This window comes from Nannobrachium achirus, assembly GCF_963921795.1.
Source record: "Nannobrachium achirus genome assembly, chromosome: 6".
Taxonomy (NCBI): Eukaryota; Metazoa; Chordata; class Actinopteri; order Myctophiformes; family Myctophidae; genus Nannobrachium; species Nannobrachium achirus.
Window position 1 is genome coordinate 74,052,313 of NC_137815.1, and position 12,851 is coordinate 74,065,163.

The 12,851-nt window shown below is 35.7% G+C and overlaps 1 protein-coding gene across 1 annotated transcript in view; it reads left to right on the plus strand.

Moving 5' to 3' along the window:
• Positions 1 to 12,851, plus strand: part of glrx (glutaredoxin (thioltransferase)) — a 30,414-nt gene that overhangs the window by 17,169 nt on the left and 394 nt on the right. The window lies entirely within an intron of this gene.

Genomic DNA, 12,851 nt, shown 5'->3' on the forward strand with positions numbered 1-12,851 from the left:
GCAGAGCCCAGGATTACATAGGCAATTGGCACTGGGTGAAAAAATGGGTTACAAAATTGTGGGATAAAAATTTTAAGTAAAAAAAAAAAAATACATATTTAGGCACTTTATACGCATACCCCTACCCACTGAAATCAAAATAATTGTAATCTCTAAAACGTTAGAAAGGAGTAAATAAAAACATTTTAACTCTCATCTTTTATATTCTTTAATTACAATCTAAAATATGGACCATTGTTGTAAAAAAACAAAGTTGTCCTTTAAATAGTGAACATAGTGGATCTACAAGCTCTCAACGCGTCACCAGGCAACACGCTGAGTAACTATTTATCGCTATTTGTTTGGGAATGAAAAGTGTTAATGTTCACCTTTAATGACATCCCCAAAATAGGGATGCCACGTTGAAAGTGGTAAATAAATTAATGGTACAATAAATGTATGCATAAAATAATTGAGATTAAATGTGAACACTAGGGGGCGGTAAAATGCCATCACCTGATGGCCCTGTGATGACCCCTGCACATACTGGTGTGTGAGGGACGTTTGGTCCTCACAAGTACAGTAATACAGATCCCATAAAATTAGAATATTTTGTAAATATTCTTTAAACTTTCATATATTCTAGATCAGTGGTTCCCAAACCTTTTTGTCTCAGGGCACCCCATAAATATCTTTTTAATCCGAGGCACCCCTACATTATAGATTTCACTCCCAGCACCTTATATTTATAGCATATCGTCGTTGTCGGGTGGAAACCTTCGTTCATTTTGTATTTATCATCTAAAAAATGTACTAAACTAGTGAAAACAGCAGATCTACAAGCACACACCTGCTGTTTTCACTAGTTTTGTGCGACAGTCTTGTATGATTAAGCAGGGCTTGCTTTACCAAAAAGACACATTTGTACACATTTGAAACTTTACGAGGTTTCTGCCCGACAGTGACAATATTTTTGTGATTATGTTGCGAGGAAAATGTTGAGATAATAGCCATTTTGGTTAGAACTGACTGAAAATAACTTTGTACTTCAAGTTTAAAATGATACTAAATATTTTTTTCAAGTGTCCAAATAAATTCCAAATATTATCAAATTTTCTCGCGGCACCCCTGGACTGCCGTCACGGCACCCCTAGATACATTGCATACCGTATTCAGTGAATTATTCCAAACCTTTTTTTTTTGTTAAAAAAATAATAATTTTCATGGCATACAGCTCATGAATGTCAAAAGTTCATATTTCAGAATATTACAATATTACAGGAGAAGACTCAAAACAAGGATTTATTGAAGTTAGAGTAGCTTGGATGCTTTTCTTTTTTTTCTTTACAAAATATTCAAATTTTCTGAGATTGATCTGTACAAGTACACACACACACACACACACACACACACACACACACACACACACACACACACACACACACACAGACAACCATTGAGTGCTATTCATTCTAAAACATCTCTTTATTGAGGGCCGGCGGTCATTAATTAATAACTACCCAGTTTGTACAGTAATAATGTGTGCCCTGCGGAGCCCAAACACATGGTGTGTGTTGGCTGTGGTCCAGAGTGTCCGCTGCTCTGATGCTCTGACAGGCTGCTGGCTTAAAGACTAGAGCAGGATTTCTCAGCCCCTACGAGGGCTCAACTTCAGTCAAAGTAAATTAAACTACTTCACTACTCACCAAACCAAAGGTAGTTTTCGCTCCTGGCTCGAGATGGGTGTGTTTTATTTCATGACAACAATAATGTATTTTACAGAGTGGGTGGGATGCTGAGAGGTTGCCCACCGCGGAGAATAGACTTTCAACAACGCAAAACTACCTTTGGTTTGGTGAGTCGTGAGTAGCAAAATACTTTAAAAACGTTAAGGATGTCCACAATTACAACACCAGAGGCAGCGCCACAGATCACGTTCAACCCAGAGTCACCTCAAAGAAAGGGTCAAACTCGTTCTTCTGCTATACCACAAAAATGTGGAACGCCTTACCGAACGTCTTAAAGGACCTACACCATGAATTTTCACTTTTTCTATTTTAAAACCTTTTTTTGGGGTCCCACTGGCACCTTCTATCCTCACAAAGTCCTATTTCTGACCGTTGTGTCTTTCTCTGGTTTTGGGCAGACAGAGATGAAAAGCTTTCCACGGGTTCTCAGAACAGTGCTGTTCTGAGAGTTGACGAGAGTGACGTCACTCTCGTTTCCCGTTTTTTTTTCAGTCAAAAAAAAAAAAAAAAAAAAAAAAATTTTTTTCAATTTTTTTTTTTTCAAAATTTTTTTTTCTTCAGAAAAATGCAATGCAGTCAAAAAATTAAAAAAAAAAAAAAAATCAACTTTTTTTTTTCAAAACTTCAAAAAAAAAATCAAAAAGATTTTTTTTCAAAAAACTTTTTTTTTTCAAAAAACTTTTTTTTTCAAAAAACTTTTTCTTTTTCAAAAAACGTCTTTTTTTTCTGGAAAAACCCCACTAGATGCGCCCCTGAGCAAACAGAGGCAGTTTTGGTATTGCAGCTGGAGAGCCTCATTATAGTAGAGCTAGAACAAACAAAAAGAATGGTCAGAGTGTTTTTTGAGGGTTAAAACCTGTCTAAGACTCAATTTTGAGCATATATTTATACAAAAAATATAGTTTTAAAAGCATGGTGTAGGCCCTTTAAAGGAGTGTGGATCCCTGGCTAGCATCCTTTAAAATCGCCCTGAAAAACCACTTACAGGCAGCAGCCGTTCGCAACTGGTAAAAACAAACCCAGCCCTACCCTCCCCTGACCCTGCTTTGTATATACTTACTGTTTGTATTGACTTACTGTTTTTTGTTCTTTCTTTTTGAGCGGTGGTTACACCGTCTCCTATACGTGGCCGTGTGTGTATGTGTGTGTGTGTGCGTGTGTGTGTGTCTGTATGTAGCCTGCAGGCCTGCAGTACCTTTTATGACCACACATGTTAAGGGAGGGGCGCTGTTGTTCAGGCCAGGCCAGACCAGGCACACACACACACACACACACACACGCACACACACACACACACACACACACACACACACACAGGGGGGAAGGGGGGGGTAAACCACCGCTCAGTTCACACGGGTGTGATTTTTTTTTTCTGACTATATCTACTGCATAGTACTGTGTTCTATTCGTCGGTCATTCAATGTTATATGAGATACGTAAATGGTTTCCTGTGGAAATAAGCTTAGTCTTTTCTAGGATCTCCTTTTAGTAGACCTTGTACCAGTGAACTGTACCGTCATGAAACTGTACCTTTTCCTATGCAAACTTCTAATAAAATCTTCAATCAATCAATCAATCAATCTATCAAAGTAGTTTAGTTTATTTTGACTGAAGTTGAGCCCTCGTAGGGGCTGATAGTCAGGGAATTTTAATAAAACCCTGGGATTAAATTTGTTACCAAACGATGTCTTCACCAATGTGTTCATAAAGGTGTCTAGTAACATATCTAACAAAGATTGAAATTCAACATCCCTAGCAAAATGTTTGACAGCTAGGGTAATTCTGGGTCTCATTCACTTACTATACACTGTACTATAAGGGAAACAAATCACTCCCAAAAATATGCTTTAAGTAGCATGTTAGGGATGTTGAATTTCAATCTTTGTTTGATATGTTACTAGACACCTTTACAAACACATTGGTGAAGAAATTGTTTGGTAAGGTTCCCAGATTTGACAGTTATTCTGCTAATTTTCCCTGACTATGAGAAATCCTGGTCCTGTCTTAGCCAGCAGTCTGTCAGAGCGTCAGTGCAGCTGACACTCTGGACCTGATTCTAGCTGATTCTAGCCGTAACACTATCATTTTATTGATCATTCAAATGAATGTGCTGAAAATGCAGGCAGATATCGGTTGCTGTATTAAAGGACAACTTAGTTTTTTTTTACAATAAGGGTTCATATTTTAGATGGTCATTACAGAAAAGAAAAGATGAGTGTTAAAATGTTTTCATTCACTACGTTCTATCGTTTGAGTGATTTTAACAATTTTGATTTGCATGCAGTTGGCTAATAATCTTTCATGGGCAGATGTGACTTATGTGGGCTGGTGTAAATACAAAGAAATTGCCGGCTTATTGTGCTCTAAAAAGACATATTTAGCCACTTGTATGCATGCCTCCAACCACTGAAATCACAATACTAAAATCGCTAAAACAATAGAAAGCAGTAAACTTTTCTTTTCTCTAATTACAATCTAAAATATGAACACACAAAGTAAGACACATACCGGCTGCACGCGTCAAAACAGCCTCCCCCGTTAGTTTCAATGAACATACCCACACCGGCGGCGTCAGACGCGTGCAGTCACGCGACTCGCACTGCGAGGCGTTGTGAGCATGTAGATCTGCTATTTTCACAATATTTATATGTGGAACCGAGTCACATTAAATGTAATACCTACAATTCCAAGTGCTTGTCAGGGTGGGGGTCCCCAGTTCAAATATGTTTATTTTGGGGGGTCACAGCCTAAAAAGATTTGAGAACCCCTGCACTAGTATCCTTGAGGGACTCAAGTCAACCATACAGGGTTTAAGTGGTTAAAATAATAATAATAAAAAAGGAAAGGTTTTGGACATAGTGTACAGGGTTAGGGTTAGCAACACATTATTGATCCTCTCCTAAATCCTCTCCTAAATCAATGTCAACTTCTTCTTATACACACACACACCCTGAAGTAGTGTAAGACATTAATGTAAACACATGTTAATGAAGTAGTGTAAGACATTAATGTAAACACATGTTAATGAAGTAGTGTAAGACATTAATGTAAACACATGTTAATGAAGTAGTGTAAGACATTAATGTAAACACTTGTTAATGAAGTAGTGTAAGACATTAATGTAAACACATGTTAATGAAGTAGTGTAAGACATTAATGTAAACACATGTTAATGAAGTAGTATAAGACATTAATGTAAACACATGTTAATGAAGTAGTGTAAAACATTAATGTAAACACATGTTAATGAAGTAGTGTAAGACATTAATGTAAACACATGTTAATGAAGTAGTATAAGACATTAATGTAAACACATGTTAATGAAGTAGTGTAAGACATTAATGTAAACACGTGTTAATGAAGTAGTGTAAGACATTAATGTAAACACATGTTAATGAAGTAGTGTAAGACATTAATGTAAACACGTGTTAATGAAGTAGTGTAAGACATTAATGTAAACACATGTTAATGAAGTAGTGTAAGACATTAATGTAAACACATGTTAATGAAGTAGTGTAAGACATTAATGTAAACACATGTTAATGAAGTAGTGTAAGACATTAATGTAAACACATGTTAATGAAGTAGTGTAAGACATTAATGTAAACACATGTTAATGAAGTAGTGTAAGACATTAATGTAAACACATGTTAATGAAGTAGTGTAAGACATTAATGTAAACACATGTTAATGAAGTAGTGTAAGACATTAATGTAAACACATGTTAATGAAGTAGTGTAAGACATTAATGTAAACACATGTTAATGAAGTAGTGTAAAACATTAATGTAAACACATGTTAATGAAGTAGTGTAAGACATTAATGTAAACACATGTTAATGAAGTAGTGTAAGACATTAATGTAAACACATGTTAATGAAGTACTGTAAGACATTAATGTAAACACATGTTAATGAAGTAGTGTAAGACATTAATGTAAACACATGTTAATGAAGTAGTGTAAGACATTAATGTAAACACATGTTAATGAAGTACTGTAAAACATTAATGTAAACACATGTTAATGAAGTAGTGTAAAACATTAATGTAAACACATGTTAATGAAGTAGTGTAAGACATTAATGTAAACACATGTTAATGAAGTAGTGTAAGACATTAATGTAAACACATGTTAATGAAGTAGTGTAAGACATTAATGTAAACACATGTTAATGAAGTACTATAAGACATTAATGTAAACACATGTTAATGAAGTAGTGTAAGACATTAATGTAAACACATGTTAATGAAGTACTGTAAAACATTAATGTAAACACATGTTAATGAAGTAGTGTAAGACATTAATGTAAACACATGTTAATGAAGTAGTGTAAGACATTAATGTAAACACATGTTAATGAAGTAGTGTAAGACATTAATGTAAACACGTGTTAATGAAGTACTGTAAGACATTAATGTAAACACATGTTAATGAAGTAGTGTAAGACATTAATGTAAACACATGTTAATGAAGTAGTGTAAGACATTAATGTAAACACATGTTAATGAAGTAGTGTAAGACATTAATGTAAACACATGTTAATGAAGTAGTGTAAGACATTAATGTAAACACATGTTAATGAAGTAGTGTAAGACATTAATGTAAACACATGTTAATGAAGTAGTGTAAGACATTAATGTAAACACATGTTAATGAAGTAGTGTAAGACATTAATGTAAACACATGTTAATGAAGTACTGTAAGACATTAATGTAAACACATGTTAATGAAGTAGTGTAAGACATTAATGTAAACACATGTTAATGAAGTAGTGTAAGACATTAATGTAAACACATGTTAATGAAGTAGTGTAAAACATTAATGTAAACACATGTTAATGAAGTAGTGTAAGACATTAATGTAAACACATGTTAATGAAGTACTGTAAGACATTAATGTAAACACATGTTAATGAAGTAGTGTAAGACATTAATGTAAACACATGTTAATGAAGTAGTGTAAAACATTAATGTAAACACATGTTAATGAAGTAGTGTAAGACATTAATGTAAACACATGTTAATGAAGTAGTGTAAGACATTAATGTAAACACATGTTAATGAAGTAGTGTAAAACATTAATGTAAACACATGTTAATGAAGTAGTGTAAAACATTAATGTAAACACATGTTAATGAAGTAGTGTAAGACATTAATGTAAACACATGTTAATGAAGTACTGTAAGACATTAATGTAAACACATGTTAATGAAGTAGTGTAAGACATTAATGTAAACACATGTTAATGAAGTAGTGTAAAACATTAATGTAAACACATGTTAATGAAGTAGTGTAAGACATTAATGTAAACACATGTTAATGAAGTAGTGTAAAACATTAATGTAAACACATGTTAATGAAGTAGTGTAAGACATTAATGTAAACACATGTTAATGAAGTAGTGTAAGACATTAATGTAAACACATGTTAATGAAGTACTGTAAAACATTAATGTAAACACATGTTAATGAAGTAGTGTAAAACATTAATGTAAACACATGTTAATGAAGTAGTGTAAGACATTAATGTAAACACATGTTAATGAAGTAGTGTAAGACATTAATGTAAACACATGTTAATGAAGTAGTGTAAGACATTAATGTAAACACATGTTAATGAAGTAGTGTAAGACATTAATGTAAACACATGTTAATGAAGTAGTGTAAGACATTAATGTAAACACATGTTAATGAAGTAGTGTAAGACATTAATGTAAACACATGTTAATGAAGTAGTGTAAGACATTAATGTAAACACATGTTAATGAAGTAGTGTAAGACATTAATGTAAACACATGTTAATGAAGTAGTGTAAGACATTAATGTAAACACATGTTAATGAAGTAGTGTAAAACATTAATGTAAACACATGTTAATGAAGTAGTGTAAGACATTAATGTAAACACATGTTAATGAAGTACTGTAAAACATTAATGTAAACACATGTTAATGAAGTAGTGTAAAACATTAATGTAAACACATGTTAATGAAGTAGTGTAAGACATTAATGTAAACACATGTTAATGAAGTAGTGTAAGACATTAATGTAAACACATGTTAATGAAGTACTATAAGACATTAATGTAAACACATGTTAATGAAGTAGTGTAAGACATTAATGTAAACACATGTTAATGAAGTACTGTAAAACATTAATGTAAACACATGTTAATGAAGTAGTGTAAAACATTAATGTAAACACATGTTAATGAAGTAGTGTAAGACATTAATGTAAACACATGTTAATGAAGTAGTGTAAGACATTAATGTAAACACATGTTAATGAAGTAGTGTAAGACATTAATGTAAACACATGTTAATGAAGTAGTGTAAGACATTAATGTAAACACGTTCATACAAAAATAACCGTAGAAATTCTCAGTTATTTATTTTAATTTGGTTTCTTATGTCGAGTAAACCTCCTAAAACGTGTTGCCCAGGCATAAGTCACCCTATGACTTCAGGACGTCTGAAAAAAGCACAGATCCAAACATTGTTTTCCCCCGTCTGTCAAATATGACTTCTTAAAAGATGATTTCTGTGTAAATAGCAGTGAAATAGAGCGATGGTTCTCAACCTTTTCAGGCCGCGACACCCAAAATAATCATATTTTAACTGGGGACCCCCCACCCTGACGAGCACTAAGAGTTGAGGCATTACATTTTGTATAACACGGTTCTATTGTGAAAATAGCAGATCTACATGCTCACAACGCCTCGCGTTTAGATCTGCTATAGTATTTTCACAATTTCGCCAATGTTTAATTTGTCATTTTAGAGGTATTAAAAAGTCCATAAATTGTCACTTTATGAATGTTCAGATACCCTCTATACACTTAAACTTTATGTTGGTTTGTTCACTGTTGAGTGAGAAAACAATGTTGCACATTAAGTTAATCGTCTGGGGACCCCCCCCAAAATGATTTGGGGACCCCCCTGGGGGTCCCGACCCACGGGTTGAGAACCACTGAAATAGAGGACAGTAAAATAAAGTGTTGCCCAGAAAATACCAACATGAACATTTATGTACAGTACATTTTACAAAAATAGTCACAGCACCATTAAATCATACATCTGATGTTAACAAAAAATAAATACAAAATAAAATAGGGTAACCAGAGGTGTTGCGGCTTTAAATCGACCAGCTGTTGCTCATGGTATAAATTAGATCTTAAATGGCATGTGCTTCCAAAGGCTTTTATTTTTGCAAACTGATGAGGGCTGTAGTCAAATAAAATGAAAACATAGTACATAGTAGTCAAATAAAATGAAAACATAGTACATAGTAGTCAAATAAAATGAAAACATAGTACATAGTAGTCAAATAAAATGAAAACATAGTACATAGTAGTCAAATAAAATGAAAACATAGTACATAGTAGTCAAATAAAAATGAAAACATAGTACATAGTAGTCAAATAAAATGAAAACATAGTACATAGTAGTCAAATAAAATGAAAACATAGTACATAGTAGTCAAATAAAATGAAAACATAGTACATAGTAGTCAAATAAAATGAAAACATAGTACATAGTAGTCAAATAAAATGAAAACATAGTACATAGTAGTCAAATAAAATGAAAACATAGTACATAGTAGTCAAATAAAATGAAAACATAGTACATAGTAGAGTAGACTATAGCCAGTGTTGGGGAAGTTAAAGTTAAACTGAGTTACATAACTAAGTTACATTTTGCTGTAACTTGCTGGTAACTGAGTTATAATCATATTTCTGTAACTCGTCAAGTAAGTAAGTCATTTTCTTTACATTTAAGTTTTGTTAAGGTTGACGATCAAATGTCCTCAACAGATCACAACTTTCTTCTTTTTAACGTTATTTTAGGAACACAGATGTTTACTAAAGAAAATGTCACCCTTTTTTAAATAAAACATAAAACTCAGTTGAGAGGCATATTTCTGCTGGCATGTGACTTTTTTGTAGGATATTATATTTTGTTTCATGTACACCAAATGCACATTCTGAATTTAACGCTGAAAAAAAGTTACTCGAGTTACTCAAGCCATGTAACTTGAAACTTTATAAGTTACATTTCTCCAGGGGTATAACTTTAACTTGATCAAGTTACTGCCATGGTGAGTTACTTGTAACTGTACAAGTTACGCTTTCAAAGTAACTTCCCCAACACGGACTATAGCTTAAGTAAAATGTTTAAAAATGATATATTTTTCCCCAGTCGCTTCAATATAAGAAGCACCCCATTCTTTTTATTTCGATATACAGTATGTGTTAAAGGACAACTTTAGTTTTTTACAACAAGGGTTCATATTTTAGATTGTAATTAAAGAATATAAAAGATGAGTTTTAAAATGTTTTCATTTACTTCTTTCTATTGTTTTAGAGATTCTTATTTCAGTGGTTGGGGGCATGCGTACGAGTGGCTAAATATGTCATTTTACACAGAATAAACCCATTCCCAAGATACAACGCAACCTTTCATGGTTGGATGTGACTTATGGGGGCTAGACGTGTTACTGTAAATAGCAATAAAGAAACAGCTGGCTCATTGTGTCTAAAAAGACAGATTGGCTAGAAGATTTAGCCATTTGTACACATGCCCCCATGCGTACGCATGCCCCACATTTTAGGACGGTAAACGCGATAAAACAATAGAACGAAGCAAATGAAAACATTTTAACACTCACTTTTTCTTTTCTCTATTTACAATCTAAAATATGAACCCTTGTTGTAAAAAACCAAAGTTGTCTTTTAACTGAAAAATCCAAAGCCACTGAAATAGAGACGGCCTTGTCTTCACACAGTCAGTCAGATCATGACCTGGCCCATACACACAGTCAGTCAGATCATGACCTGGCCCATACACACAGTCAGTCAGATCATGACCTGGCCCATACACACAGTCAGTCAGATCATGACCTGGCCCATACACACAGTCAGTCAGATAGATCATGACCTGGCCCATACACACAGTCAGTCACACTATTGATTTAGGATTATAGATCTGAAATCATCTAATGTACGCAATACAGCTCCTGGTCATAACACTACATTGACGTCGTCATATTGCATAATGAAAATGAGCAATGACTGTTGCTCCTCCCAGCAGCGTCAACCTGTTGGCTCCCCAGTCAGCCATCTGGATGTGTGGACCGCCACACTGTTGAAACGCTGATAATCTGGATGTGACCACCACACTGTTGAAATGCTGATCGAGCCCCAGTAAAAGTTGAAGGCTCAAAACTAGTGTTGGTTCAGTTTTAGAAATGTAATGTCTTTTAGAGCCACACTAGCCTGGTTCCAGCCCATAGGCCCCGACCACTCCCAGAGTGGTCTGGAGTTGTGTTCCTAATAAGCGCTTTCTCCCGTCCGAAATGACAGCTCCTCCAATGAGCGCAGGGGGTGGGGGCGGGTTTAACGAATAACCAATCCCGTTTTCCAAGCGTCGTCATCATCAGAAGACACGGTGCTTTCCACAGTGCTGCCACTGATCTGTACTGATTGGTTTAGGGAAAGTCAAAGTCCCTCCCCTCCAGAAATCGCTCAAACAGGGCACAATAGACCATATTCACACCGCGGCCATCTTTGATCACATGACTTCCTGGGATAGCAGCCTGCATTACAAACCATTGTGAACAATGGAGCGATGGTCCCAAAATATGAGTTCTATTCAACTAATTTCTTTTTACCAAATTGACAAATAGGCAGATGACAACATCAACATCCCCAAAAGGATTAAATAGAAGGGTACATCCACAATATTCATGGTAGTTAGGTTGCAACCTTACTGTGTACAAAGACTTGCTATCTGTGCAGTGCTTGCTCCACCATCATATTAACTACTTGTTGTTAGATTGTTTCTGATTCATATGCAAAAATCATGATACAGCAATATTAATTAACTATATGATGGCAGAGCAAGCTCTAGTCTGCATACTGTAGCAAGTCTTTGTACAGAGTAACACTGTAACCTAACTACCATGAATATTGTGGATGTACCCTTCTATTTAATCCTTTTGGGGATGTTGATGTTGTCATCTGCCTATTTGTCAATTTGGTAAAAAGAAACTGGTTGAATAGAACTTTGGGACCATCGCTCCATTGTTCACAATGGTTTGTAATGCAGGCTGCTATCCCAGGAAGTCATGTGATCAAATATGGCTGTGGTGTGAATATGGTCTATGTCAGACAAAAGCTTCCACTGAGTCTGAAATCAGTCTAGAGCCACACGGTAACATCTCTTGCGTGTTTTAATTTAACTCCCGGGAGTGTAGAAAAGGGAGTCCCTCACTGGGACGTTGACGGAGCCAAATGAACACTTATGTAACGGTACGGCGTTAGGGGACGCGTATGCAACGGTCTGACACCGCAGTTCCAACGGGAAGGTGCACATGATGTCCTCAGGACAGGAAGGTTTGAGGAAGCCTTCCTGTCTCCCAACTGATGAACCATATTTGAAATCCACCGTGTTGTATGATCAGTGTTGATCGTCCTTGTGATCCATATATATATTTTTTGTTTGTTAGAAACATAAATCCTCTCCAGTTAAAGCCACTGCCCCCCGGTATCCAGATAGTCATTTTATATTTTCCACTGAGAGGGGGTTTCGTCTGGGAGGGTGAATCCGTCGCTGTCGTGTTCACTGGTGATGTAATTGTCTTTGGAACAAGGTGACACTCATTCCAGAGAGCGGGGGGTCGTCATGACCGCCTGGGTCAGGGTGTCATCACCTGGGTCAGGGTGTCATCACCTGGGTCAGGGTGTCATCACCTGGGTCAGGGTGTCATCACCTGGGTCAGGGTGTCATCACCTGGGTCAGGGTGACATCATGACCGCCTGGGTCAGGCCATCGGTGACCTTTGCCCTCGTGCCATGCATCCCTGGAAGTCCGTTGAAGACACAGAGCCACAATATCACGGCAAAAACAGCCGACCTACAAGCTCACAAGCCTGTAGGTCGGCGGTTGTCATCGCACGTACGAATCAGCCTTTTTAATCCTCCAAAGTCTGCAACGTTGGCTTCCGTGTCAGGAGTTCGCTCACACATAGCTCCTTTCAGAACCTCTCCCTCCGCTAGGCAGCTCCCAGATGAGGCTCCTGCTCATTACAACCCCATATGAGCTTTTTCCAGGGATTGTTCAAAACGAGCG